This window comes from Sus scrofa, chromosome 10 (genome assembly GCF_054392235.1).
Source record: "Sus scrofa isolate SSC_HxYL_T2T_F1_AM1 chromosome 10, Sscrofa_HxYL_maternal_Yorkshire_Landrace_v2.0, whole genome shotgun sequence".
NCBI lineage: Eukaryota > Metazoa > Chordata > Mammalia > Artiodactyla > Suidae > Sus > Sus scrofa.
The window spans coordinates 88,895,629-88,919,592 of NC_139392.1; the positions used below are offsets into that span (position 1 = coordinate 88,895,629).

The window sequence follows — 23,964 nt, forward strand, 5'->3', positions numbered from 1 at the left end:
CTACCCAATCTGCCATTTGTTCTCCTTCCTCTTCTTAACTAAATGCCAGAGCTGTACCGAACTCTGAGAAATATCCTCATCGGCGTCTATCCGCCCCCCTTTATATTTCAGCGATATCATCCAAAGTAAATGTTTTGCATATACATTCTGTCTTTACCAATAATTCTCAGAAACTCAGAGTGACACAGAAAGAGAAAATGTGAACATTAATCAAATTAACCTCTTGAATAATGAGAAACTAATCACCAACGACAGTGTTTTCTTTTTCCTAGTTCTACTGAGATAAAATTGACAAACATACAGTTTAAGCTTAAAGACAGTGAAATAATTTTATTTGCCTACTTCATAAAATGATTATCACAAGAAGTTTTACTAACCTATCATAAAGCTACAAAAAAAGAGAAAAATGTTTTTTTTTTCCCTTTTGATGAGAAATCTTAAGATCTACCTTCAGCAACTCTATCAATCAACTGGATATAATTGGCATCTATAGACTAATTCATCCAACAGCACTTGATTACATATTCTTCTCAAGCTTATGTGGAACATTCATCAAGATAGACCACATTCTGAGCCATAAAACACACCTCCGCAAATATAAAAGGAGAGAAATTCTGCAGTGTCTACCCTCAGACCACAATGTAATTAAACAAGAAGTCAGGAACAGAAAGGAAGCTAGAAAACTCAAAATTCTAGGATATTAAACTGTATACTTCTAAATAACACATAGGTAAATGAAAAAAATCTCCAAAGAAACTTTAAAATGTTTGAATTAAAAAAAAAATGAAAATACAACTTACCAAAATGTGTGGGATACAGTGAAAATAATGTGTAAAGGGAAATTTGTGGCAGTGAATGACTATTTAAAAAATAAGATCTAAATTATGTCATTATAAATATGTCCAGTCTCATACAATATGTAATACCAGGAGTGAACCATAATGTAAACTGTGGTGATTATGATGTGTACAGTACCCTTTATCTGAAGTTTAAAAAAAAATCAGTCATATTTGGATAGTAATAGTTACATAAAAAAGTTATTGCTACGTAAGTTGCATTGACAAAAATTACACATAATCATAAATCTAGCCAAATCATATAGGACATAAATTTCATGTTCTTTAAAATATGTCTGGAAGCCTTTGCCTAACTAAAAAGATGTTGAAGGCCACCTCATTTCAGAAAATTACTCTCAGTTTATACATTCCTATATGCATTTTCTAAACTAAGTGTGGAATCATGCATGATTATTAGGAAATATAAAAGAGCATGGAAATAACCTGGATAAGTGAAATGCCTCCAAACCCCAGTAATGGCCAAACTTCCATTCATGTTTCCACAAAGATAACTGATGTGTAAGTAAAGCTCCTGATGTTTTGTCTGTAACAAAAATGTTATATTAGTTAGCAGAGCAATGAGCAGATTCTACAGTTATTCAGGTTGCAAAGCCAAGGAGCTATTCCAAAGTTTCACTCTTCCCTGGAAAGTCTTCCCTGATTCCATCCACAGCTGTTGTCCAGCCTGGGGAAATCCATGCCCTTCCCTTTTCCATTGTTACTGGTCTATGCCTGAGTGAGAGGCCTGATAATAATATTACTGCCTACTCTTTGTAGATACCTTGTTAACCATTTTACACCCCAAATCTTATTAAGTACAAAAAAAGGTTAAAAAATAAATTAATCAGCTGACCAAGTTTACTCCGTAAATGTCAAACTCTGATTCAATCCAAAACCGAAAACATCAAAACATTACTTTTAACCACCACGCCATACAGTCCATATTTTATGATATCAATTGCTTGCATGCGTATATCCAGCCCCAGTCTGGGGCCAGAATCTTGGACCAGAGATCAGATCTTATAAAGTGCTCAATAGATATGTAAGAGAAGGAATAATTTCTCAGTTGTTTGCAGGCAACATAAGTTTACAAAATAACTTTATTTAGGATCTGTATTATCTAAAGATTCTATTAAAACATGTCCAGTTATTTTAAAAGAAGGAAAAATCCAGTCAGCTTTGATTGACATAGTGGCAATCTCTGCAATCTGCCTTAAACAAAATTAGGACAGAATCAATTGGGCTTGACATAGGAGTAAAATCTTTCAAGTCAAAGTACCCTAAGCAGTGTAACTACTTCCTAACATGCTGTGTGGGAGTGACTTGATTTAAGCACAGCAGCTAAATTACCTGGGCTCATGCCTGAGAATTTTTAGGTGTTTTAGATTTTAGTCATAATTTAATGCAAGGATGTCATTTAAATGAAGGACATGTTTGAATTCAAACGACTACATACAAACATATTTCCCAAATGTGTAGCCATGTCAAGATGTTGTAATATTTATGGTTTTGTGTGTGTGTGTTTTCTATATATTTTGACATCTTTGAATAACAAAATAACATTTGTATCAAATTAAGTACAAGAAAATAGGTTCTGTGGGTCGTTCCGAGAAAATGAAAGTAATAATAGAGCCACCTCTTTTGGTGACATTCAAGAAAGAAAGAGTATGGCTGGGGGAATGGGGGGAAGGATGGAATGTACCTAGAGGTAATGCACAAACCAAAAATAAGTAAAAATGTATTTTGTTATAATTGTGTGTCTTAAACCATTAGAATCAAGGACCTGTTTGAATGTGTGTTTTCTTTTTCTTTTTTCTTTTATAAAGCATCATTAAACCTGCAAAATGCACTGGTACAGAAAATATGCGAGAAGTTATAAATGTAGATTAGAAATTTAAATTCTCATTATTATGACGTTTCTTCATTGATTTTTAAAAAATTAAGTATCACGAATGCAAGCACATGTTGCATTGCCTGGAATGTGCCATCATTTAATTGTCACCATTATATTGTGATTAAAGGCATTTAACAGTCTCTTGAATGTCCAGAAAAGTAACTGCCTTAATCTATTAAAACCGCTAAATTAGGAGTTCCCGTCGTCGCGCCGGGGTTAACAAATCCGACTAGGAACCATGAGGTTGCGGGTTTGGTCCCTGCCCTTGCTCAGTGGGTTAATGATCCGATCCGGTGTTGCCATGAGCTGTGGTGTAGGTCGCAGACGCGGCTCGGATCCCACGTTGCTGTGGCTCTGGCGTGGGCCGGTGGCTACAGCTCCGATTCGACCCCTAGCCTGGGAACCTCCATATGCCGTGGGAGCAGCCCAAAGAAATAGCAAAAAGGCAAAAAAAAAAAAAAAAAAAGGCGGCTAAGTTAACCTCACATGATGACTAGACTTAGGGTGGCAGTTATTTTGTGATGTATAAAAATACTGAATAATTATGTTGTGCAGATGAAACTAATATAATGTAAGTCAATTATACTTCAATAAAAAAGAGTTGGTTAATAAAATAATCCTTTGAGTGGAATTTACACCTAAAGAAATGATTAGTTCCTATCTGTTAACTACATTTTGCAATAGAAAATGTTTTCACTCTGTTCTTCTAAGCAGTAGCTTTCTTTCGCCTCTATCAAGGCATCTTTAGTCACATAGGCAATATTATTTTATTCATTCATTTTTTTTTTTCTTTTTATAGCTGCACGTGTTTTGTATGGAAGTTCCCAGGCTAGGGGTTGATTTGGAGCTGCAGCTGCCAGCCTACACCACAGCCATAGCAACACTGGATCCAAGCCACATCTGTGACCTAGGCTGCAGCTTGCAACAACACTTAACTCACTGAGCAAGGCCAGGGATCGAACCCACATCCTCACAGACACTATGTCGGGTTCTTAACCTGCTGAGCCATGATGGAAACTCTCACACAGGCAATTTTAAAATCTAAATATTCTAGCATTTTCTAGGATGCTTTACCTTTACAAATAGTATGTATAGTACATATAGTATGTATATAATCATCGTTTTGAAATATATCACCTAGTGAACCTCTAGAGAAATGAGTCTACCGGCTCCTATTCTGCCTTTTAGAAAGTACTGTATTGTCTGTATACTTTATACGAAAAAAAAAGCATTTTGCATTACTTCTTGGGTCAGTAATTTTTGCTACACTATATCATAGGTCTCTCTTAACATAGAAACACCATTCTAAATCTACAATATCTGTATTTTTCTAAGAAACACTAGCCTCAGAAAAACTGGGTTATTTTAGGTGTGATAAAAAATATACAAAAGGGACAACAGCGATTTTAACACCATAACCATTTAAAAGCCACATCCCTTGTAAGCAATATGCTTCAAATTATTTATCTCTAATGTACAAAGAGGACAACTAAACAGAAGTAGTATTTTTGATAGTGGTCAAATGCTAAGTTTCTCACATTGCTGTCTATTACCTAAGTAGGTTACAGTCACATAAAAGTAATTCTAGACTTAACTTGCTTAAACAATCGGAAGACTTAAGGAAGAGTACCTACAAGGTTAGTTCATTCAGTTGCTTGCTGACATCACCAAGAACTGAAATTCTTTTATTTTACAATCTTCTGTGATCAAGTTGTCTTTTGGGATTCTCCTCCTATTTGAAAGATTGCTGCAAAGTTCTAGGTGGCACATGCGGTGATGGTAATACCCAGCAGAAGAACGGAGTCTTCTTAATTCCTTAAAAGTCTCTCTTAATACCTTTCCCAAAGACAGCCCCACACTTGCCCCCATGACTTGCTGCCTGAGAGGGCATGTTTCCATAGTAAAACCGTCACGTCTAAGGGTAATGTGGTCACTGTGTTAGGTCAATAGCAGTCAGTCAAACAGATGACTTCAGAGATTCCGTTGCAAAGGAGGAAGAGAATAGGCATGAATGTCGGTAAAAAAACTCAGTAGTACCCAGTACTAATTTGCACTGTCATATTTGTAAAATAAATATGTGGAAAGGGTATTAACTAAATTTCAAATAATACAGAGTTACTCTATAAAAACAGTCATTTCTCAAAACATCAGTTAATGAAACCAAGATGGGATATTTATGCAAAGATAATGAAACTATTGGGACATCTGGAGATTTAGATAGCATCTAACAGAATATAGATTTAAAAAGCTAGCTTATCCTTGCATCAATTGATACTTATCCATCTTCCCTCCCAAATAATCTGGAAATGTGTTATCTATCTGTATGCCAGACTCAACCACTTAGCTTTACACATGGAAGAAGACCCACCAGGATATTTCATGGTCTAAAATTATGTCAACTACACGAGCTTTTGATTTTTCCATTGACATTTTCCCATTACCTATTTATTATCACAAATGGCAATACATTTTCATAATTTTGGGGAAATTCTGGCAAATATATATTTCCCTAGGATAAAATTAAATATGAATAAAATATTCTGTACTTTTTTGGGGCCATGCCCAGAGCATGTGAAATTCCCCAGGTCAGGGATCAAACCACAGCAGTGACAATGGCAGATCCTTAACTACTAAGCCACCAGAAAACTCTCTGTTCTGTACATTTCATAAATGGAAATAATTTGCTGACCACAAATCTGTTTAAATTATTTTTCCTTGAAAACACATGAAATCAGAAAACCACACCTTGACATTTATGCTGACATTTATGTTTTAACATTGAAAAACATGTAGCTTGGTATGTTCTGCTAAAAAGTCCTGTTCATACTCATTTGAATCATTTGAAAACCTTCCAAGTGGTATATGTGCTAAATCCTAGATTTAATGGTCCAGAAGAGTTTTATTTCAGTTCCTGAGCATGACTGCATTGTCATTTCTACGAACTCCTGCTCCAAAAGCCTCTCTTGTAAAAATTGTATAATATGAATGACACTATCATTTTAATATCAAAATTTCCATTTCAAAATCCTGATAGTTCATATGTAAAGCTAGGTCAAAACACAGGTATAATCCTACAAAGAGCGTTTACCTTGCTTTTAAAGTTTGAATAGTTCACAAGACATTGCGTGTGCCACTGACATCAATAGTTCTGTGGTTGGTGAGTGAGGTATATTATTTGAGATTTGCATTCTCAATCAATTATTTTTTTTAGAATTATCACATTATATTTGAAAATTTGAGATGTAGCTCATCCCATATTTTGAGCAGATATAAAGAGTTAGAGGCCCTGAAAGAGTGGTACCTTGTTATCCCAATAAAGGAATTCAGGATCTTTTGTGTATTTGATACAGTGAAGCTAGAAATATTTTTGTAGAGCATTTAAAATGTGAACATCCAAGAAAATTTCCCTTGTGTCTTTTCAGGATATTTTTTCAATCATAAAACATTCTCTTTTCAAACAGCCCCTATTTCTGTTGTGGTAAAGGAGCAGCTGATTTTCCGTATTGTCCACTTATGAATTTTCACTCTTCTTCAGTGAAAGTTTGTTAACATAAAAGCCCATTTGTTAACATAAAAGCCACTGTGAGCCAAGTATCTACCTAGGCCCTCAGCCAAGACTCTCTGATACGAATCACACTAATAAAAACAATAGATAAGTGTTTGTATTAAAAAGTTACAGGAGATGCTAAGCTGTTTTTCTTTTTTATGTATACATTCATTTGCAGAGAAGTGTACAAATAGCATTCTAATTCAGAATATAATTTTTTCAATTCTTTCTGCATCCTCATAAATGCATCAGTATTTTTCTTATTCTCATTGTGAAACCTACTATTAGCATGATAGTGGTGGGTCATCTCAGAAAATATGAAAAGGGAAATAAAAATGAAGAGGTTCATTCTGAAGCTTTCCCATCCTGGGAATGCTCACTTCCCCCATCAACTAAAGCTTCTATGAAAACCAGCAGGTTGGTGAGAATATTTATTTATTTTGCTTGTGGGTACTTGAGCCAGCAGTCACATATGATAGTTGCTTGGAATTACCATATACTCTAAAACTGACCATGTATAGTCTTCAATCCAGTGGACCAGTTTTCTAAGCACTGGTGGCGAAAAAGAGAGAAAAATTAGGTCAAAATGTGACACTAAGGAGCAGGAGAATATTGCTTTCATCAAAAGCAGTTCTCTGTATGGTGCTTGAAGAGCTTTTTTAAAATTTTCGTAATAATTTTAATTGTGTTCTAAACAATATTTTATAGCTCACTCTTTTTCCTGCTTAGCAAAACCATTTGAATGATTTGTGAGCTCATTTTTATGTTAAATATTTTAATAAGAACGGCTTCTTGACATCAGAGACTCAGTCAGACATAATGGAGTTCTGCTGATAAGCATCATAAAAATCTAGAAAACATAATAAATCAGACTTATAGACATAATAATTTGATATTTGGAATAATTAAGTGTCTCACACTTTGGCATGTGTGAAACATTAAGTGCTTGATTCAAACAGAAAAATATATATATACATATATCAACCTATATTTAAAGCTGACATTCCAGTCTTAAATCAGATCACCAGGTCTTTGTGCTGGCACACTGGCCAACTTAACTTAGAAGTGCTGTAGGCCTAAAGGTAACCTTTGAAATTATGACATGTTCCTGGAGTTCTTTGGGAAGTTGACTACAAAAACCAAAACAGTGTTGAATAGTTTAGCCAGAGCTGGTCAAGACATTTTGATAGGAATATTACTATCAATCTTCCGTTAAAAGAGTACATGGAAATTCTGTGAATTATTACTATCTCTGAACTAAAAATGTGGCTGGCACTTTGCCTTAGGGGTAGAAGTTTAAGGAAGCAAAGAATGAGAATGGTTATTTCTTTAGTTTTCCAACACATGATTTTTTTTCTCTGCCGAAAGTGATACCACAATATTGAGGGCTTGATATAAGCCTGATACTGATTCTTTTAAAAGGTCACCTGTATCCAAAAAACATGCAATAATTTTAGAGTTAAAATTAAATACTCAATGTGAATGAAAATTTCAGTGCCACTTTTATTTTAATTTGTATAGTGCTTTTCCTCTGACAATCCAAGAACCTCTTCAAAAACTGATTATGTCTTGGAGTTTCCATTGTGGCTCAGTAGGTTAAGGACTTGATGCCTCTGTGAGGATGCGGGTTTGGTCCCTGGCCTCAGTGGGTTAGGGATTGTTGCAAGCTGCAGAATAGGTCACAGATGTGGCTCAGATCTGGTGTTGCTGTGGTTGTGGTGTAGCACACAGCTACAACTCTCGATTTGACCTCTGACCTGGGAACGTTCATATGCCACAGGTGTAGCTGTAAAAAAGAAAAAAAGGTTGGGTTGTGATAATTGTTGTACAACTATAAAATGTAATAAATAAATAAAAGGATGTGCATAAAAAAAGAAAATAACTGACATGTCTTTAAAGAAAATGGCTGATCTTCAGTGAAAATTGTTACGTTTTTCTTATCCTCAGAGTGAAACTTCTAATTTAGTCCCACATTCCAGCATAAAATACTTCACTTAAGAAACCTAATGCCTCATGGTATACCATAAAAAGCAGTCAGGTTTTCTATGTGTATGTTCAAATAGAGATTTATTTACATTTGTTTAAAATGCTTTAGAAAAGACCAGAAAGTAAATCCTAAGACTTACCTTATAAGGAATTCTTAATTTTTTTCTTTTATTTCATATCTTAGGAGCTAATGCATGTTCATTTCACTTATTGTGGTAATTGTTTCATGACATATATGAGTCAAATCATTATGCTTACACCTTAAACTTATGCAGTGCAGCACATCAATTATATTTCAGTAAAACTGGACAAAAAGGTAAAAAATGTTTTATGAGTCCAACGTGTGCTTAGTAAATATTGCATAATAATTGGAAACAACTATTTAATATGCAAATATAATCATCTTGTTTTTGCCAACCCAATCCTAATTACTAATCCTAATTCCCAATATTAAATTAAGAATTTGTGAAATTACAGGTTAATATTAGTAGGAGTCTCATTTATCTGTCATGGGCCTTCCAGTCTTACAATTAATAAAAATAATGTTTTTTATTTATTTATTTAGGTTTCTAAAAAATTATAATTAATATTTTGTAAATATTTCTGGATGTTTTGTATTTATGTTAATGTTTTTAAAAGCAGACTTTTGTTTGCAGAGCAGTTGTAGAAAAATAGCAAAATTGAACAGAAAACAGAAAGTTTCCACATACCTTCTGCTGACCTTCCTTCCCCGTCATCTCCCCCACTGTCAGCTTGCCCTGCCAGAGTGGTAAATTTTTTACAGTGGGTGAATGCACACTGACATCATTATCAGCAAAGTCCACAGTGTGTATTAGGATTCACTCTTGGTGGTGTGCATTCTGAATTTGGACTAATGTATAATGTATCCACTGTTACAGTATCATACAGAACAGTTTTACTAGTTTAAAAATCCTCTGTGCTCTATTTACCCCTCCCTCTCAGCTAGCTCATTATATTAATATTTTAATGATGTACTTTAACTTTTGTTTAAATTTTATGTGGAATTTGTTTTCTTTTGAAACACTCATTGGTTTATTTTATTTTGGCTTTGCTTGTAGAACTTCCTTGCAAAACATCCTTAAAATCATTTTGTAGGGAGTTCCCGTCATGGCGCAGGGGTTAACGAATCCGACTAGGAACCATGAGGTTGCAGGTTTGGTCCCTGCCCTTGCTCACTGGGTTAACGATCCGGCGTTGCCATGAGCTGTGGTGTAGGTTGCAAACCTGGCTCGGATCCCGTGTTGCTGTGGCTCTGGCGTAGGCCGGTGGCTACACCTCTGATTCGACCCCTAGCCTGGGAGCCTCCATATGCCGTGGGAGCGACACAAGAAATAGCAAAAAGACAAAAAAAAAAAATCATTTTGTAGATTTTGGAGTTATTACATTCACAATTTTATCATCCATGACTAATGCTTGCTTTACAGTTTTCATTATTCTCATGACATTTATTTTCTTACATTATTTCATTTGCTAGTACCTTTGATATGCTATTCAACCTTTAGTATGGTATTCAATTGAAATGATGATCCTGGGTAGAACTTGTTATGTTCACAAAAGGGAAAGTTTTCAACATTTCATAAATTATGCTTACTCTTTATCAGATCAAAGCATTATCCTCTAGCCTTTGCTTGCTAAGTGTCTTTATTATGAGCCATACATGAATGATGAGTGATTATATCTGTTGAGATGATCATATACTTTCTTTAAGAATTTGTTAGTGTTGAAAAATGTTGAGCCCACATCCTTTAGGCATTACATAATGGCAAATTTAATCCACAGTGAGATATAACTAAATGTAGCAGGACATAACTATAAATGTAAAAGATTAGCAATGTTAAATGTTGGCCAGAACGTGTATAACTGTGTATCAATTCTGAAAAATTCTTTGGCATTATCTCCGTATATCAGAACACACTTTTGCTAAGACTCATTAATTCCATTCCAGCTACATGCATAGTTGAAATACATTGGCATGTTCCCAAAAAAGTGTTTATGAGACCACTGTCCATAATGACCAACGCCCTGTTCATAATGTCCAGCCTGATATATTATGCTTAATTCAACAGTTTAAGAATAGAGAAATGTGAAAAATAAATGAGCTGTATCTGCATCCAACAAAGTGGTTAGTATTATGCATCCAGCATAATATTAAGTAGAGAAAGAGAAAATGCAATATACTGAATGATTCCATTTATATAGTTATATGTATGTGTGTGTGTATTACATATTACTTTTTCAACTCTGTATATAGTAGATACACATACATATACACTAAACCGTAGTGTGAAGAGAGAAATGTTTAGGTAGTAAAACTGAAGACTTACTTGGGTGGGGGGAAAGCAATGATAGAGCTACCATAAAATTCATAAATATGTGATAGTGGTTACTTTTATTCACAGAAGGACATACAGATGGGGAGGAGACAACAGCAAAGCTTCTCAAGGTACTGACAGATTTCTAGTTCTCAATCTTGGTGGTGATTACATGAATGTTTACTTTGTGATAAGTCATTGAGCTGCAGCTTCATGTTTTATTCCATTTTCTGTTCACATGTCATACTTTATATTTTTAAGTGGGTTTGTTTTGTTTTAAATGTTTTTGCTTTGTTTTTAAAGAAAAGGAAGAGAGAAAAAGCACTTGATTTCAATATTTTTTCTTTTTTTTCTTTAGAAAAAGATTTCTTGGAGGTCGCTTATGGCCCTTTGGGTTAAGGATCTGCCATTGTCACCTGTAGTGGCTTGGGTTGCTGTTGTGGTGTGGGGTTGATCCCTGGCCTTGGATCTTCCGCATGCCACAAGTGCAGCCAAAAAAAAAAAAAAAAAGAAAGAAAGAAAGAAAAGAAAAAAAGGGAAAAGACTTCTTTCCCAGGCTCTTTTGAGCAGAACTTAAATGCTTGTTGGAAGCTGAAACTTACACTTTTCCTCAGCTCAACTACTGTTTTAGCTCTCTCTGTTCCAGATGAGCGTGGTGAAAATTTCAATGACTTGGTTTCTCTCAAATTTAAAATGTTAGATATAAATTTAAATAAGCATCTCAAAATAACTATTGTAGTATATCTTTTCTGTATATTGTATGTGAGCCCTTAGAATATCGTTTGGGAGAAAATGTGTAACAAGTGGGAAGAATGGCTGAGACTGGGCTTGTGGCTGGGCTTCTGTTCTAGTGATAGAATTGCGTTTCTTCAGTTCTGAACAAGTCCCAAGGATAATTGGCTGTATGGTCAATGAAAGTGGGGTTGAAAATTATTTGTATTAAAGTTCTCTTATGTATTCATTCCATTTTCAACTCTATATGTAGTTACCTGCAATGGGCTGATGTGACTGTTTTCAAAGGTTTCCTTATCTTTTAGGTGTAACACTAAAGCATAACAGATTCATAGTTTGCAAATCTATTTTATAAATAGAATTTAACTCACCTCATTTCTTTCATGATTTTGAAAAATATATATCCCACAAAATATCAACTATTTAAAGGAATGTATATTAAAAATTTATTTTATTGTCAAAAACTTGAGATATAAGATAATCCAGAGGGTGGTATAATTTAGTAGACTGTGTGTAGGATTAAAAAAATCAATGAAGAGGGGGTTCCCTCTGAGTTCTCACCCAACTCAGAGGGTTAAGAACCTGACTAGTATCTACGGGGATGCGAGTTCATTCCCTGGCCTCTCTCAGTGGGTAATGGATCTGCCTTTGCCACAAGTTGCAGTGTAGGTCGGAGATGCAGCTCAAATCTGGTATTGCTGTGGTTGTGGTGTAGGCTGGCAGCTGTAGCTCTGATTCAGCCCCTACCCTGGGAACTTCCACATGCCACAGGTGTGGCCCTAAAAAGAAAAAAACATAATCAGTGAAGAGAACACACAACTTACCCTGGTTTCTTTTCTATGGTGAAATTACATAGCCATTTGGGCTCACAGATTCCTTATTTGTAAAACCAATGAATAGAACTGCAACTGTGGTTTTCAAACTATATTTCAAGAATTTTTGAGATTCCCAGAAAAGATTCAAAAACAGCCATAAGAACAACAGGGAAGCTGAATGGGCAAGAATCCCATGGTTGACTCAGAAAAAAAGCACCATATTTTCAAGATTATATATCAGGTTTTCCATAAACCCTCCATAAAGATAAAGGAGGTCCTGGTGTGGAACTAAAAGAAATAAGAATATCAGTTGTATTATAAATATAATTTGGTTTGACATGATTTCAAAGTACAGTGACATGATTCTTAGTATCTAACATAATGCCTTTCACATTTTAAGTGCCTATCAAATATCTGTTGCGTTTATGAAATAATGAGAAGTAAGTTACCTCACAATTAGAGAAAGAGGTTATAACTCTCATATATGAAAATTCTTTGGAGACCACAAAATATAATTAGGTGCTTTGCTGTCTTGACTCTTACAGGTTTTACAGTCAAAAGAGATATGAATGTAGAAAGCTCCCATCTCCTTACTTTATATGAGAGAAAAAAGAGTTCAAAGAGATTATGTGACTAGAACCCAGGTTTCTAATACCAAACACAGTGTTCCATGCATTACAACAGACTTCCACCAATTAATCATTCATTTTTGAACTCCTTTACCTTAATCCCCTATAAAATGAAGAGATTGGTCTAGATAATCTCTCACGTCTCTTTCAGCTTAAAACTTCTGTCTCTAAGTCTTGATAAGAATCCTAATAAATTTTGCCAAATGTTTTACATAAAAAGAACACTAAGCAATCTCCAGTGAATTCACCATGAACTTTTTTTTTTTTTAACAAACCAATAATCCTTCTTAATATATTTAAGAACAATACCTCCAGGAGCTTGTGAACTGATAAGAGAAAGTTCAATAGTAGTTCTTTCATTTCCCTTAGAGTCAGATTTATTTTAAAATTATGTTTGTTGAGGCAGAGAATCAGAGAGCTAATATGGAAATGACATTTAAAGTTCCATCATTTCAGAGCCTGGTATTGAGTTGTGCTTCTCAAATTAAGTGTGTGTGCTTCTAGATTTAAGCTAGTTTGACCTAGAGTCCACCATTATAAAATAAGTGCCTTAAAATTTAAAATATAATCAAATGTTTATTGGAGATTTTGTAGGTTCTAAATTGAATTAAGAGTAGAAATTTTGACAAATGCAAAGGTTTGCATAACACCTGTCTCGAAAACATCAGTAGATATTTACAAAAATCTTAGCTAGCTTTATTTCAACTTAAATTCTAAACAACTTTAAACCTTGAATCCAATATACAGTAAAGATGAAATTAAAATAAATTTGGTACCAAGACTCTGGGTTAAATAGAATACAGTAAAATCTTAAAAGAACATCATATGGAGTTGTATCTTTGGGAAAAACATCATTCACAATAACATGCAAACAAACAAAGAAGATCTTTGGGAGTTCCCTGGTGGTCTTGTGGTTAAGGAGTCAGCATTGTCACTGCTGTGGTTCAGTTTTTAGCCCTGATCCGAGAACTTCCTCAGGCCTTGGGTGTGGCCAAAAAAAAAATCTTCATATCCCTCAATTACTCTAGTTTTGTTACTCTTTATACCTGCAACATATACTAAGGTGCTTAAGAATTTTAGAGAGGCAATAATCATTCTTGTAAAGCATCAGTAAAACTCCCTCTCACTTACACGGGTGTTCTGGGTGATCATCTCATGAACAGCCACCTGTGACTTCAACAGGCAACTGCAGAAATACTTTCAGGAGTGCTAACAGATGACAGGCTTTAAATACATCTCTATTATCATTTCCACTAACATACCGTATTTAAAGTTACCAACAATAGCATTAAGGTTCTGAAATTGTCCATTAAAATGAAAAAAATAGTAAATAATTTTTAGAAGTTTATGGAAAGTTTTAAAGGTATTGGTGGGCACAGTAGTGGTTCTGGCTCCTCATGGGGTTCCTTGGCAGTGAGGCCCTCCCCTCATCCACATGCATCATTCCATGCTGTTCTCTAGGGGAAGATGAACACTGATGAGCTGGCACCTCTTCTTTTTTTGCCTCTTGATGGCATTATCACAGTAGATGAATAAAACCTTGTGACTTACTGTTTTTCTTGACCATCTCAACACTTGACGGCTCAACAGAAGTTCAATGGCCAGAAGCACTTTGGAAAAGAAAACATGGTTGGAGAACTAAACATCTGATTTCAGGTTATTGTAGAGCTATAGTTATAAAGATTAGTATGGATGCCATAATAGACAAATGGGCCTGTGGAATAGAACAGGGTACAGATATAAACTCAGATATATAAGTATAGCTATTTCCTATAAAGATGCAAAGATAATTCTGTACTGAAAAAAATTATTTTTTTTTCAGCAAATGGTGCTGGAACAATTGAATATACGTATGCAAAAAAATGAATGTGACTCATTCCTTGCACCTTATGAAAAAATTTCTCAATATGGATCATAGATATAATTTTAAAATTTAAAACTATAAAACTTCTTGAAGAAAACATAGGAGAATTTTTGTGATCTTGGTTTAAGCCAGTGGTTCTCAAATGGGCAATTTTGTTTCTTATGGCACCTTTGGAAATATCTGGAAACCTTTTTGGTTGTCACACTGGGGAGGAGGTGCTACTGACATTATTTGGGTAAAGGCAGAAATCTTGTTAAACATCGTACACCGTGCAAAACAGCCACTGAGAACAAATGATTATCTGGGTCACAAGTTGATAGTTCTCTGGAGACCCTGTCAAATTTCCATCAGTCCATACCAAAAGCACTACCTATAAAAGAAAAACTAATAAATTGAATTTCATCAAAATGAAATAGTACTCTTCAAAAGATATTGTCAAGAGAATGATTAAAACTGGAGAAACTTTTATCCAAAGCATATCTGATAAAGTATTTGTATCCACAATCTATAAATAAATGTCCAAACATTAATGAATAAACAAACAACCCAATAAAAAATGAACAAAGGTGTGAACCGGCACTCCATGTAAGGAAATATAGAGACAACATATAAGGAACTTAAAAAATATTCAACATTATTCATTGTTAGGAGAGGAAAATAAATCCACAATGAAATACAACTTTACACCTATTAAAATGGTAAAAATTTAAAACAATGACCATACCAAGTTTTGGCAAAGATGTAGAAAAAATAGAACACTCATGGGAGTCTAAAGTGGCACAATCACTTTGAAAGACATTTTGGTTGATTCCTAAAATATGATACATAACACTTTCTAATATGATCCATTTCTGTTAACTCAGGGTAAATGAAAGCAACTATTCACGCAAAGACATTCACGCAAAGACATGCACAGGTGATCCTAGCAGTTTTATTTAGCATAGCAGCCCAAACTGGAAACATTTCACATTATCTATGCTCTGGTGAATGAATAAACAAACTGTGGTATATCCATGCAATGGAATACTTACCAGCAATTAAATTGAAAGAATATGCACTACAACATGGGTGGATCTTGACATAACCATCCTGGGTGAGAGAACCCACCCAGAGTATAACACATGTGTATATGCTGCATGGGTCCATTTATATAATTTTATAAAGAAAAGAAAACTCACCTTTAGTGGGAAAATGCCAGTCACTGATTATCTAAGGATGGGTGGTAACTTAGAGAGACACATTAGGAAGGGCATGAAGAAACTTCTCAGGGTAATGGACATGTAATTTTTGAGATTGTGCTGATGATTTATCAAGTGTATATTAATGTCAGTACTTTACATTATTCCATTTAAATATGTGTACTTTGTTGTATATCAGTAATACTTCAATAAACTGCAAAACAGGCAAATTAAACAACTAAACAGATATACCAAACTAGAGACACTGGGAATCGACAAAAAGTGTGTGTGCATCTATACAGCCCCTGAGAGTGTCATATTCAAACTACAAAAACAAAATGTCCATGACTTAAACCACAATCCAAAAATATATTTTTTTTCTATTTCATTTAAGGATTCCAGAAACATTGCAGCACTTTAGAAAGATTTTATTTAAAATGAGAGTTGATTTAAAATTCTTGTTTAATGAATAAACCTCAGGGAGAAAAAATCACATATATGGAAAAGCTGAGCCTTTGAATCTAACAGGCCAAAAAGCATCACTGTCCTGTAGTTAAGTCAGCTTTCCACAAGGCATGGGATTTCACACCTAGAGCACTTGAACCTTCTGCAAGCCCAGTTGGATGGTATCTGTAGTTGAGTGTCATGCCTGCAACGTAACAGAGAAGGCACAATTAGAAATTGTGTAACAGATCAAAAGGACCATGGTTTCAACTTGAAACCATACCCAGCCATGTGAATGGACCTATCAGCACCATCTGCTCTTCCAAGGAAAGTTACAGATTACTACAGCTCTGAGTGGAATTGGTTCCCCCTCATAGCAGAAGGTAAGAATCTGTGAGAAGCATTCAGGGAGCTCATGCTTGTTTTTAAAGCTGATGATTTTTCTGTTGACACTACTAGTTGTGAACTCATTTGTGCTGATTAGCAGAGGGACTGCTAAAAACTTGAAGCAGGCTGAGAGCAAAACAAAATAAAGAACAGAACTTCCCTCCTCCACCTTCCCACCTTCCTGCATAGAACACTTCCAAAGAATTGTCTCTACCAAAATCTAAGGGGATTGGCTGTGTATGTAGTGGTAGCTCCAGGCAATATTTGTTTAGTGTGTAGCCCAAAACAATACACATGAAACCATTTAAGTAAATATTATTATGACACTTATTCTTTTCACAGCATCTAAGCAGGAAATTAAAGTCATCCAAACTTAACCTAAAGAAATAATGGTGATGGGCAGGATACTCAATTTCACTGAACTCTGGGTCAGTACCTCTGATGCCAAAATAGACGTGAGGATGCCCAGAGTTCTCCAAAGAACTCTAGTTTCTAGCCACTGTGTCAGGAAGGAGTTCATGCATCATTCACAGTGCATAAATGAGAGCATTTATGTAGACTTTACAGTTCCAGTACAAATTCATAATTTCTTCTTCTTATTCTGTACATCTTGGCACAGAATCTCAAAACTGAACTAGAATTTGGCATGTGGAGAAAGCCAAGGAAAAAAAAGAAAAGAAAAAACAAAACAAAAAACAGCTTGCCAAATCTTTGCAGTATTAGGGCACCAGGAGAATTTTTTGGATGTGGCAGTTTGCCACATTCTTTTTCCAGGGAAAGTTTAGAAAGTGCACGTTATGAACATGGGTCACAAGTTAATACCAACTGTCTCTGTGATACTCTAATACTTATAAAAGAACAAAATAATTTATCATGTGTGTATATATACACACATACATACATATACATACACGTGTGTATCTACAGCTTTTTATGTAATTTTCCCAATCTGCTTACACATTGCTGTTTATGGATAACACATTGTTTCCTAAACCTTTTACTTATTAGCCACTTAATCTTGAACAAAGTACTTCCTTTGTCTTTCTCTTACTTTGTTCTTTTTTGTGTCTGTAAAATAGTAACAGCCTACCTTAAAAAGATTTTTTTGAAAGTTAAATGAGTTAACAGAGGCAAATTATCTAGAATAGTGCTCAGGATAAAATCAATTTTTATGATTTTTAAGTGAATAGTTTTATATGTGCCAAGTACTGTGTTGATCATGGGAAAATCCATGGTGTAACAAGAGTAATATACCCCCTTGCTCTCAGTTCTTATAATTAAATATTAATGCCAACAGTAGTTACACATTTTGTAGTTATTTATTTAATAATAAATAGTATTTGGATGCAAATTTTGTAAAGAAAAGGGGCAGAATTATGAAGCATGGCAACCACTAGTGCCTTACCTTTTTGTGTGTGTACATATGTAAGAGAGTGGCGGGAGACAGATGATAAGTAAGAAAGCATCCTGGGTACAATGTAGGCAGATACAATGTACAGGAAGAATAATCCAAGTCCCATTTGTATGAAAAGGGTAAAAAATGCAAATAGATGAATAATGCTCTAACTTAATTTGTGAACTTGGTAGTAGAAGGCCTTTCTAGCCTGGAAATCATGGACTTTAAGCAAAAATTACAAGGTGACCACAGGAATGTCCCCAAAGGATGTCCCTGTGGAAACTATAGTTCCTAAAGCAAAATGGTACAATTCTGTGATGCCACAAGATAGGACTGAGGAGAATCACAAAAGAACAAAGAAGTTATATCGTAGCAACAAAACCATTATGTATTAACAGATTCTTCTTTCCTCTGTTAAAATGAGATGAAATGTAGTCGAGGGGTGGGAGGGAGGAATGGGTAAGGCTGATTAAGGTAAATACTTTGTTAAATAAAATGGACACATGAAACCCAACATTCTGTGTCTATGCCATATAAGTCTATTTTCCGACAGAGCGTATGATGGTTTCACACATAACTAATGAAATTCTCATTTTCTTTGCTTATTAGTTTGTCCTGAGGGTTGTAAAGACATTTTACAAACTGTGCCTGGTTCTTTTTAAGAACTCTTCTGGCCAGTTTTAAAATATTGAGCATATACTACTAAGAAAAAAGAAAACCCTAGCTAGCTATGTGGGCTGAATAATTGTTTTTAATTCACATTTGAGTGTGCTTATGTGTGTTTAATTGTGAAATGGGCATGAGCCTTGGTGCTCAGAGGTTCTTTGGAAGCAAAGCTAATGAGTCTTAAGAGAGCAGTGTGAGAGATTACATTTTAAACTGTTAGGTCAGATGAACACAGGTCCATTTCCTTTTTATCCGGAGGTGGCATTCAGATGCCCAACTGTGGATACATTTTTTTTTTCCACAGACAAGACATTTGGCTTCTTATTCAACTGCTTACTTGGGAACACTGTTGACTTGGCAGCTATAGCCATTTTCCATCGTCAGAAATGAATAAAATTGTAAGTTCTAAGACAATTAAAAAAAAAAAAACTGCAAAACTTCTTTTTATTCTTCTACCAGACACATATGGATCATTGGAAGAAGAAAGTGTTTTCCTTCTGTCTCTAATTAAGCTTTCATGCATCCCTGGCTTCCATTAAGCTAGAAAAGCAGAGATTCTGTATAAACGAGATTACATATGGGAAAGCACTTGGAAAATGCAAAGCATTATGCAATTCTAAGGCATAAACACTAATGTAAGTATCCTAGACTTGTCCATCTTTTCCATGAAATCATCACTAACTACTCTAATAGGTAACATAACCTCCTTTTTAAAAATCTCATTACTATAGTGTCTCTAGCCATTCTGTAAAACAAAGCATAAGCTTCATACCACCAAGAATGAATTCAAACCATTCCATCAATGTGAAGAATTTCTCTCCTTCTTTTGCTTATAGATCTTCTGCCTCACTTAATCTAAAAACACTTACTGATGACTTACTATCTACGAGATACTTCTCTGTGTCCTAGAGTGTAGCAATGAAAGGGACAGAAATGTTTCTCCTTGGAAAGTGAAGATTTATTTTCCCCCACTATTTCTTCAAGAAATAAAAGGGGGGAGCAGGATGGGGAGCAGTGGAGGAAGGCAGTAGACTGGACCGTGGTGAATTGGGGGAGAGGGAGCCATAAGAATTAGCAGTGATAAGTTAAGTCTACCACATGGGGAGCCTGGATGTCATGGTAGGGATATGGATTTCATTTTAAGTGCAATGGAAATCTACTGTAAGTGTTGAGCAGCAGAGAGTAATGGCCTGATTTATGTTTTTGTAAAATTATTATTTTTCTCCAGTTGCTCCCCTTAGAAAAAGGCAACAAGGAATCCTCTGACCTGAGCCCTATCATTTGAAAAACTCTGTATTTCACAAACAGACAAACACTATGTTTATTAAAGAAGATATGCCTACCTCTGTCACTAGGACAGGACAAGCAGCACTGGCAGAGGATAGTTCGTAACCACGGATACCTACTCTTGAGATAAATAATTTTTAGATTCCAGGGCAGTACTTGTCCACATGTCTTGCCCTATGTCCTTAAGACTTAGGGGGACTGTTTTTTAATACCATAAAAGTTTGTGTGTTGTACTGCTGTCAGAAACAGACACTCCTCCAGTGGGTAAGGATGATTTGAGCAGCAGCAATACTTAGGTAAGAGATAAGACAGATATGTTTACAGCCACAGATAGTTTGTCAAATAGCATGGATATAATAGATTTGTAGATTCTGAAACATCGTTTTCTATTAGTGTCATATATTCTTTTCTTTGTATCTCTTTATTGTCCAATTCATGTTTCTGTGAATACTTACAAATAAATGTACCATTTACAGTCAGGGAATATTTTATAACTTTAAATTTTCCCTATTCTTTTCAAATTTGTGTAAGCGCATATCTAGATCAGGTGGCAAGCCAGAACATTATCCTGGGCTAAATTGAGCTCACCTTCTGTTTATATAAATAAAGTTTTATTACAACATGGCCACAGTCATTTTAACAAATGTATTTTCTGCGCCTGCTTTTGTGCTACTGTATGTAGCACAGTTGTTTCATTGCTGCTGAGATTCTACAGCCCCAAAGCTCCAGATACAAAATCTAGATAAGACCTTTTGAAAGAGAGAATGTAAAATATGAAATATATATATATATATAATTCAAAAACTAGTAAAAACCCCAGAGAGTTTTGTGTCTACTTGTATAAAGACATGAGAATATCTCTCCTACAGGAACCACAAAAATAAAACTAGATAATTCACAAAATCATGACATTTCTTGAGCCTATTGGAGAGTTGAGGTCAGAAGGCAACCAAGAAAAATTAATTCCTAAGAGGATCAATTTCCTCCCAGGAGAAACCCATCTCCTTGAGCAGGTCAGAGAAGGAATAAGCAGCAACTCTTCAAATGAGATCTAGTGGAAACAGTGGATAACACTTGAAGTTTCAGCAAAGAGATGGAAACTGAAAGAATAAAACATGCTAGGGAAAAAAAAAAAAGATGGAAAAATTGAGGGATTTCTCTTAAGCCTTATCAGCACCACTAGACAAAACTGTAGAAAAAAATCAAAGAAATAAATGTGTGTGTGTGTTGGGGTCGAGGGGCAGAAACCAGCTTCGAAGAATGGTGGGAAAATAGTAAGTGTGTAGTAAAAGCTAAATACCGGGGTAGAGGAAGTGTGTCGGGCGGGGAGGGTTACATGTTTTCCAAAATTAATGAATGACAGCAATCAATCTCTAGTACAAAAAAAAAAAAAATACAAAAGAGCAAAAACAGAGAACCCAAAGACAAAGACAAAAACACACATTACAGTCAAATTTCAAACTAAAGATAAAGAGAAATTTTTGAAGCCTGGCTGGCAGGAAAATGTAGAATGGGAGAGAGAGAAGGAGAGGGAGAGGGATAAGACAGGAAGGGAGAAAGAAATATTGACTTAGAAGGGGAAAAAAGCCAAGAATTACAACATGCTTATCAGAAACTATACAAGCCAGAGAAAACTGAGCGGCATAACCAACATGCTGATGAAAATCTGAAAACCAAGGACTCTGTATCAAGTAAAAATATCTTTCAAAAGTCAAGGCTAAAAAGGAAAAAAATTTTTTTCTTCCGAAAAATGAAAGTTAATAAAATTCACCGGAAGCAGATCTGCTTCAAAAAGAATTAAGGAACAGATGGAAAGTTGGAGAGATACAAATAAATAAGTATTTTTAAACCTCCAAAAATACTGGTTAAAATAAAGGTCAGTATAAAAGACATTTTTTTTTCTTATTTTTCATCTCCTTAAAATCTAATTGTCTGGTGATATGGTCAGCAAATTACCTGCAGGTCAAATCCAGCCTGCTGCCTATTAGTGAATATTGTTTGCTTGGAACATGGACACATCCAGCCATTTATGAGTTGTCTTTGGCTGCTTTCAACCTACAGCAGTGCAGTTGAGTAGCAACAGAAATATTGTGCCCCTCAGAGTGAGAAATATTTACTGAAAAAAAAAAATTGTGCTGATTATTGACCTAAAGCAAAGTAGCAACAAGTTACAGTAGATTTAAAATGTTTATAAAAATAAAACTTACAAATATCATAGCAAAGGAAGGAAGGAAGCTGCTGGGGGTTCTTATACTGTCCATAAAGTGTTAGAGCATTAATAAAAAAGTAGACTGATAGACTGTGATAAATTAAAGATGCACATTGTAAGTGCTAGGTAATCACTGAAGTAATGAGAATCAGTTATAACTAATAAGCCAATAATAAAGATGAATTAAAATAATAGAAAATGTGTAATAACTCTTATATGGACAAAAAGAAAAATAGAAGAAATAGATGGCAAAACAGCAAATATATACCAGGGCGGTAGATTACATCAGATATATTGTTGATTACATTAGATTAAAGCATCAGAACACACCAGATAAAAGACAGACATGTCAGACTGAGGGGGAAAAAATGCAAGACCAGACTATGTTGTCTTTAACAAACCTTTACATATAAATATAGGTGAGATATAAATCAAAGATTTAAAAACATTTATGATGCAAACACTAATGCAAAACACTTGAGATGGCTGTGTTAATCACATAAAATAGTTACAGTTAAGGGATATTTCTCTTATTAAAGAGGGACATTATGTGATAATTAAAGGGCTAATCCACCAAGAAGACATAACTCTCAAAGTGTATGCACCAAACAACAAAAAATACCTGAAGCAAAACCTGGTTAAACTGAAGAGAGAAAACTGATCATTATAGTTGTAGACTTGAACATTTCTCCCAGTAATCAATAGAAAGGCAGACAGAGTATCAGTAAAGATATAGAGTACCTGAAAAACACTAGCTACTAACTTTTTTAATTCCCGGTTATACAGAGGGGACGTGCACTGCATTAAAAAAAAACATCGGACATATTCTATTCAAATAAATGTAGAATATTCACCTCATTGGACTATCATCTGGGCAATTAAAAACCTGAACCTAATTTAAAAGAAATAAAATCTTACAGTTTATGTTCTGATCACATTGGGCTTAATGCTAGAAATCAATTATAGAAGAATATCTGGAAAATCTCTAAATATTTGGAAATCAGACAAGATACTTCTAAATAAAGGATATACTAAGCTGGAAATTAAAAAAATAGAAAACATTTTCATTAGAAATGGAAACATAATGTATAAGCTATTAGATAAAGGTAAAGCAACACCTTGATGGAAATTCTTTGAATTAAACTATTGAAATAGAAAGAAAAGACATTTCAAATCAATAATTTAATTTTAGACCTTAAGAAAATAGAGGAAGAGACATAAATTAAGCCCGAGGTGAGCAGAAAGAAGATGGTAAAAGAGAGCCAAGGACTCTGTAAACAAAAGAACTACAAAAATTTAAATCACACCAAATCTTATTTGAAAACATCAACAAAAGGCTAGAGTCAAACTGATCAACAGAACATAAAAAAGAAAATTAAATCAGAAATAAAAGAGGGGTCTATGAATACATGGCAACTTGTCTAAAGAAGCATTGCAAATAAATGAGAAATTGATGGACTCTTCTATGAATGGTGTAGTATGGATGGTAATCCACTTGGAAAGAGAAAGACCATGGATGAGGTAGGGTGGTGATTCATAAAATTGGGTTTTATTAAAAGAGATCATACAAAAATTTTGTAAGCTTGTGGGAATTATCCTATAGCAATGGAGAAACTGATGAGGCAGGAAGGAAATTATGTACAGAGCCTAAATCCTTAAGAATTGAGATGGGAGTGGAATGATTAATCAGCCTCTGATAGGATGACTTTTTTTTTTCCACTGTAATAATAAGAAAGATAAATGTCATATTCAAATGTATAT

General features: G+C 34.8%; 1 long non-coding RNA gene across 2 annotated transcripts in view; it reads left to right on the forward strand.

Moving 5' to 3' along the window:
- LOC110255714 (uncharacterized) overlaps positions 1 to 23,964 on the forward strand; it is a 754,959-nt gene that overhangs the window by 45,877 nt on the left and 685,118 nt on the right. For both annotated transcript variants that reach the window (XR_014818117.1, XR_002336416.2), the window contains exon 2: positions 10,684 to 10,727. This is a non-coding gene — a long non-coding RNA (uncharacterized LOC110255714). The remainder of the gene's footprint in view (positions 1 to 10,683; positions 10,728 to 23,964) is intronic.